We start from the raw sequence: 7,807 nt of genomic DNA, 5'->3' as shown, positions 1-7,807 counted from the left end.
TCATCTGCAAATAACGAAAGTTTAACTTCTTCCTTTCTAATTCGAATCCCCTTGATCCCCTTATGTTGTCTTATTGCTATTTCTAGAACTTCAAGCACTATATTGAAGAGGTATGGAGAGAGTTGACAGCCTTTTTGTGTTCCTGATTTTAGTGGGATGGCTTTGAGTTTTTCTCCGTATAATTTGATGTTAGTTCTCGGCTTGCTATAAATAGCTTTTATTATATTTAGGTATGACCCTTGTATCCCTAAACTCTTACTTGTAGTTTTTCAAAAGCACCCAGAAGTCTCCTCATATGAATCCATTTTGGGGCATTGTCCTGACAAGTAAACATTTCACTACTTTTATTTGACATACAGTTGTGATAAAGGGCACCCATGCAGGAAAAGAAATCAAATTATCACTGTTCACATATGACATGACCCTATATTTTAAAAAAAATCTGTAAAAAAATCTATGAAATCCATTTAAATATAATTAAAATGTAGTAAAAATTTCTGGAAATAAAACTAATATGTAAATATTAACTCAGTAATAAATTTATGCAGAAAGGTATATATGAAATTACAATATATTGGTGAAATATGACAATGCAAAAAGACAGACATCCCACATGAATTGATGAAGATAATTATCACTAAAAAGCAGAAGCAGTACCACCATATGACCTTAAATTACCTTGCAGATCTATATACAGGAATCAAAGAAATTTAGTGTTTATGAACATTTATGTATATACATATGACAGGTATCCATAAATTTGAAAGTGAGAAAGGAAGATAATATATGAAGGCTTGGAGATAGGAAAGAAAATTGAAAAATTATGCAATTATCATCTAAAATACAAAGAAGTTATTTTATAAAGGAAGAAAAGGAGCACAGTACTGACATACAAGCCAACATAAGGATTAATGGAAGTCTAGAAACATCCACTGCCAAATCACTTTTGAAGTTGCTCAAGAAACATATGGTAGGGAAAGAAAACTGCTTTACTAAAACATGCTGTAGGACCAGCAGTGCAACCGGTAGCTCCACAAACAGACCTGCACCACTTTGGTATTCTGCCTTGGTGCTGGTTAAATACTGACAAAAATGCTTGGCTTGACAAATTAAAAGTAACTAAATCAGTTCTGTACTTGGAGCACGAAGAGCAGAACTCAGGAGCAGGGAACGCAAACCAGTACCTGTTCAAGTAGCTCCATGACAAGGAACATGGCAGTGGGGGAGGGGGAGATGTGAGCAAGGTTGGGAAATTTCCAAGTCACCATTGTGGTGAGGGCTTTACAAAGAATTGCTTAATAGGTGGAAGCAAGCCAAGTGGGAAGGGATGAGAGACCTCAGGCTGTGGACCATTTGGGCCTTTTAGACTAGTACACCTGGAAGGTGTGGAGTTTGGATCCAAATGGGCATAGGATGAAGATGCAAGCTAAAAAGAAATTCCACACTAGCTCAGAATCGAGTATAATAAAGAGTTATTTATTTGGAGGTAACTCACAGATCACAGTCCTCTGCTCAAATGGGGAACAGCAACTAAATCCTGCATCCAGAAAAAAAATGGAATGCACAATTTAAGTCAGCATTAATACTATAAGAGGCCATGCCCAAGTGGGCGGGTAACTTGAAGGTTACTGGTAAATGGAAAATGGTGACAGATCTAAGAGCTGTCAACAAGGTAATTCAACCTATGGGCCCTCTAAACTCTGGAATTCCTTTGCCTTTTCTACTACTGAAAGGATAGCCTCTTATAGTCATTGATTTAAAAGACTGTTTCTTCACTATACCTTTACAAGAAAAGGATCAAGAAAAATTTGCCTTCATAGTGCCTACTTATAATAATTTTCAGCCTACTAGGAGATCTCAGTGGACCTACCTTCCACAGGGAATTCTCAATAGCTCCATCCTATGCCAATACTTTATAAATCAGCCATTGGAAATAATACATAAATAATTTCCTAAATCTATAATTTACCATTACATGGATGACATTTTGCTATCTGATTCAAACATAGATACTTTAGAACGAATATATGAAGAAGTTAAAAAAAGTTTTGCCAAAATGGGTATTGCAAGTTGCTTGTGAAAAAAATACAAAAAAGGAGATGCCATCAATTAACTAGGTTATAAAATGTATTTACACATAATTAGAACATAAAAGGCACAAATTAGGAGAGACAGATTGCAGACTTTTAATAACTTTCAAAGACTGTTAGGAGATATTTCCAGGTGTTGGAATAACACCTGATCTAATAATTTATTTAAACAAAACATTAGATGGTGACAAAGACTTAAATAGTCTCATATAACTAACAGTTGAAATAGAAAAGGAATTGATTGTTGTTGAAGAATAATTACAGGAGGCATAAGTGGATAGGGTGAATCCAAATCTATAGTATTCTAGTTATACTGCCTTCCATAATTTTCCCGACAGAAATTTTAATGCAAAGGGAAGATATTGTCTTAGAATGAATATTTTTTCAACACCACATAAACCAAATAAAAAGTTAAAGCTTATGTGGAAAATGTTTGTGAATTAATTATAAAAAAAATTGAGACTTTGTCAACTAACAGGTATAGACCCAGCAGAGAGTATAGTGCCCCTTACTACTAATGAATTTAAAAAAAAAAATATATGAGAAGACAATAAACCTTGGCTAAGAGCTTGTGCTAATTTTTAGGAGATATTAATAGCAATTATCCCAAAACTGATATAATTAACCTTATAAAGAGAACTACTTGGATCCTTTCCTGCATTGTTCAGAACACAGCAATACCACAAGCCTGTACATTCTATGCTGATGCAAACAAATCAGGAATGGCAGGTTACAAGTCAGAAGATTTAAGTAAGATTAAACAAAGCCTTTATAATTCTTTCTAAAAGGCAGAATTATATGCTATTCTCATGGTACTAAGGGATTTTAAAGAACTCTTACTATAGTTCCTGATTCACAATATATAGAAAGAGTTGTCTTGTGTATTGAAACCACTGAATTTATACCAGATGGTGTAGAATTGGCTTCATTATTCATACAGATTCAAGATATAATCTAAAATAGGCTTTGTCCCATATATATAACACACATCTGATCCCATATTGGTCTGCCAGATCCTCTAGTACAAGATAATGCAGAAATTAATCATTATTAATTGGAAATGTGTTGAAAGCCTCATAATTTTATAATAAAAATATGTCAATAGCAAAGGTATAAAGAGTTTTCTATTATATGGCAACAGCTAAGGGGATTATAAAGAGATGTCCTACTTGTTCTTTCTAGAACCAAACACTGCGACCTGCAGTGATTAACCTAAAGGGTGGTTAAAGGAACAAAATCTGGAAGATCAAAGCATTGTACTTTGCATATTTTGGAAAATTAAAATATGTACACAACATCATTGACACTTATTTGGAGTTACACTGTGCAACTACTTTGAGCTCAGAAAAGGCTAATTCAATAATCAAATATTCATTAGAAGTTATGGCCATTATGGGTATACCTGCACAAATAAAGACAGATAATGGTCCAGCATATGTATCTAAGAAAATGAAACAGATTTTTGTTTATCATAATATACAGTACATTACAGATATATTAAACAATCCTACAGGTCAGGCAGTTATAGAAACATCAAATCAAACTACAAAGAATATGTTAAACAAATAGAAAGGGATGAAAATTACCCCCAGAAATAGATTACATAATGCCTTATTAACCTTGAATTTTCTTAACAATATGAGAAAGGGACAATGGCAGCAGAGAGGCACTGGATAATAGAAAAGTCTTTTGAAATAAATCAGCCGATGTAGTTCAAGCATGTGTTGACCTCACAATGGAAGCCAGGAGATATGCTGCATTGGGGAAGAGTTTTGGCTTTTGTTTCAACAGGAGAAGAAAATTATGGATACCAGCAAAATTAATAAAGATTTGGCTTGAAAAAAGAGAAATTTCTTGAGAAAGAGAAATGGCAGCTCATCCACAGAGGTGACAACCAATCAGGTGGTAAGAAAACCTCATAAGTGTTGGGGCAGGGTTCTCTTCTTGTCTTTGCAGGAATACTCATCTTTAGTAAATGAAGGAACCCTATACATCTATATGTCTAAAGAGGAAAATATAATTATCCAGATTGGATCACCAAACAAAAAGAATTATCACTTATGAGAACAGGTTTTCTGTGGGTAAGAATCTATGAATATTAATCAAAATAATAGTGATGATTTATCTAAAAATCAAAGCTGGCTTTTGAGTAGGACAATGGCTCTGTCCTTCTCTAAATCTCAGCATGTTGTTAAAAAAATTCAGAGTTTCTGAATCATGTTAGGAGTTTTCCGGTATGGGACAGAAAGAAGAAAGAATTTAGAAAAACATTTACTTTTCTTCATACCTGTTTTTGTCTCTATCATACATTTCATTGAATATATGTCCGTATAAATAATGTTTATTAGTTTTCCACAATGAACAATAAATTTTCTTGCAGGAGACTTTGAAGTTTCCAGGAAGAAGATGGGACCTCACAACAACTCCACCTGGCTGATATGATGTCATGATGCTGATTGTGCTGCTATAAGACTTGTTTTGGGTAGCAGCTGCTCAAGAAGGCTCCTACTTTGTTAGCTGAAATGGTACATATTTTTACCATGTTCTGGCCAGAAATCCAAAGAGGAAATTCAGACAAACCCTACTGAATACTCAGAGACTATTTACAATTATACCAGACAGTAATCTTGAAATTTAACCATCATTTTACTTTCACAGGATCCCATAGAAAGAATATCATCTCCATGACAACTCGAAGTAATTGTGAAAGATGACATCCCCTCTCCCAACAAAGTTTGTTCTCAGGGTTAAGGACATCATTTAGAGGTTGATTATAAGTAGTATAGGGTTGGAGTTTGGGGGAATACTATATAGGCTCAGGAATATTTTTGAAAAAAGGGGAGGAAATTGGATGGGATAATAGATTAGTATAAGCTTACTCACACTAATAATATTAGTGAGAAATAGAGTAAATACCCGTAAGCTATTATTTTATTTTATTATTTTTTTCTCCTCTCCATTTGTATTTCTCATCACAATCCTTCTTCTGCACCCCTCACACTTTTTTAATGACCATTATTCCATCAATGTATAATTCTTTGCAGTTGCTTAAACACATAAATATGAGAAAATGATTTTCCATCATATTCCTGGCACCCATAGATAATAAAAAAATTTTATTGATGTACAGAATTTCACCATTTTCAATAATAATTAATCCCTCCTGACTATAGAGAAGTCATTGCCTACAATATTTCAGCATTTGTATATGTATATGTGTATTTTTTTTTCTGAAGAATGATGACTAAAACTGCCCTAAAAAGAACACCCAGCTCTAGACACATAGTTTCTGTACTGATGAAATCCACATTTAGTACACTTAACTCTCACTCATCCTTGTGATGTATAAAAAGCATACATTCCTGTGTTTCTGGTACTCCCTTACAGTCTCTTAAACAGGATACACAATTGTCAGTACAGAGGAACTTCTCTCATGAGAGGACCAAGAGCTACTCATTATGTGAGAAATTTGGTGATGGGTTCACTTAGGGGCACCACATATGGTTTAATTGGGTACAAAATTTCAAGAGGAAATGGGCAGGTCTACAAAATTTTTGTCAAAAACCAATTATGCTAATTTATTCATAGAAGAAATTGCTACCTGAATAGAATGTGCGAGTTTCAAGAAATTGAACACTTTCAACAGATTCAGTTGTTCTTTTGTTTGCTCACTGAGGTTACAACTTAAACATTACAGGCTCTTTTCTGTTACTCGAGGTTCTTTCTGAAATAAAACTCACCCGGTATTGTTTAATAAGTAAAATGTGAATGGATATTTAGCTATTTTGTAATATTAGCTTATGTAGTAAGCCCTGACTGCATCATCTCAGACTTGGATTATCCAAAACAACATCAAAAATGTTGATGATGATAATGAAGATGATAAAAAAGATGGGAAATAGATAGAAATAACATATCTTCTAAAAATAAATACTAATTTTTATCTCCATCACTAACTAGCATGAGACAATTTTCTGTGCTGTTTATTGTCTGTAACAAGGATGGTGTAGATCTTCTGAACTAATGTTTTATCATTTATAACTAGAGACTAAACATTGGAAACAAGACACAAGATGAAAAAGAATGATTCCATGTATGTGAATTCTATATTTAATTATTTTATTGAAAAAACTTTTTCAATATTTTATCACCATTATATTTTTTCTAATTTTTTATAATCACATAAATTTTACAAAATAAGTAATTACTAATATAACTCTTTGGCTAAAGAAGAAAATACATAAAATGCTTCTTTTTTTTTTTAATTGAGAAAAGGAAAAAAAAAGTTTCCACCTCCTCACAGCCTCCCATTTCCCTCCTTCTCCTCCCACCCTTCTCCCACTCCCCCCACTCTTCTCCCCCTCCCTCTCCAGTCCAAAGAGCAGTCAGGGTTCCATGCCCTGTGGAAAGTCCAAGGTCCTCCCCCCTCCGTCCATGTCTAGGAAGGTGAACATCCAAACTGGCTAGGCTCCCACAAAGCCAGAACATGACTTTTGCATGCAAATGGATGGAAATAGAAAACACTATCCTGAGTGAGGTAACCCAGACCCAAAAAGATGAACATGGGATGTACTCACTCATAATTGGTTTCTAGCCATAAATAAGGGTCATGGAGTCTACAATTGGTGAACCTAAAGAAGCTAAATAAGAAGGTGAACCCAAGGAAAAACATATAGTTATCCTCTTTGCTATGGGAAGTAGACAAAATTGCCGTGGAGAAAATTGGGATCTTGGGGGTGGGGTGGGATGGGGGTCAGGGGAGATGGGGAGAGAAAAACATAAAATGCTTCTTTACAATAACTTCAATGTTTCAATAATATTCATGTTTATATATATATATGGATGAATATATTTAAAAATCATTATTTTTTTTTCTTTCCAATAGAAGAGCATGGATTCTATCCTCCATTACCACAAATTTTGCAGTTGAGTTTCCTGCATTTGGGGTAATTGCAGGGGTCAGCACATCAGGAATGAGATTAATAAGCCTCACCCTTGGAAAATTACTTTCATGATCATACTATCTCTCCTGTCTGGGAAGTACTAAAAATCAATTTTTATATGAGTAGTAATTTGCATTTCTGAAGCCCTTGTTAATTTTTAAATTATAATCAAGTATTGATCATTTTAAATATGCTAAGGAGTAGGTATAACAGTCTCATTATCTTAATTTCACAAGTGAGGAATTAAAAATCAGGCATTTGCACAAATACAAACTATAAATTACTAACATTAATAGTCAAATAAAATTATGGCTTGCTTGGTTTAAATATTCATTGACATATGTCTGAATCATATGGATAACAAATATGGGATGCTTCAAAAATGGAAAGAGACTATTAAAATAGCTGTCTAATAAAGGATGACACATAAGGCAATTCCAATGTCACAGAACTAAAGCATGTGAAGAGGGTTGATCACACTTCAGACAAGTTAGCTGTGGATCATCAAGTAGTGAAGTTTCCAAATAATCCTTTTTTAAAAATATTAAAACAGATGCAAAGTTATGCCAGTGGTTGTATAATCATATGAATTTGATACATGTTTTAAATGAGGATAAGTCATCAACTTCCTGCCTCACTGAACACTTTATTTATCATCCAAATAATTGTAACCACTCAGCATTGGCACCATAGAATAGTGAAGGGAAGAGACCCTTTAAGAACCATAGCTCTGCAATCACAGTTCAGTAAAAGATTGCTACTTGTCTTGCTACT

At 33.9% G+C, this 7,807-nt stretch overlaps 1 non-coding gene across 1 annotated transcript; it reads right to left on the bottom strand.

Annotated features, from left to right (window-relative positions):
* Positions 1-6,970: 6,970 nt before the first annotated feature.
* Positions 6,971-7,134, bottom strand: LOC142856632 (U1 spliceosomal RNA). The gene has a single exon (XR_012911677.1). It is a non-coding gene; the product is annotated as a U1 spliceosomal RNA (small nuclear RNA).
* Positions 7,135-7,807: the final 673 nt, after the last annotated feature.

This window comes from Microtus pennsylvanicus, chromosome 8 (genome assembly GCF_037038515.1).
Source record: "Microtus pennsylvanicus isolate mMicPen1 chromosome 8, mMicPen1.hap1, whole genome shotgun sequence".
Classification (NCBI taxonomy): domain Eukaryota; kingdom Metazoa; phylum Chordata; class Mammalia; order Rodentia; family Cricetidae; genus Microtus; species Microtus pennsylvanicus.
The sequence above is the reverse complement of the archived record's forward strand: the minus strand, read 5'-3'. Positions and strand labels throughout refer to the sequence as shown.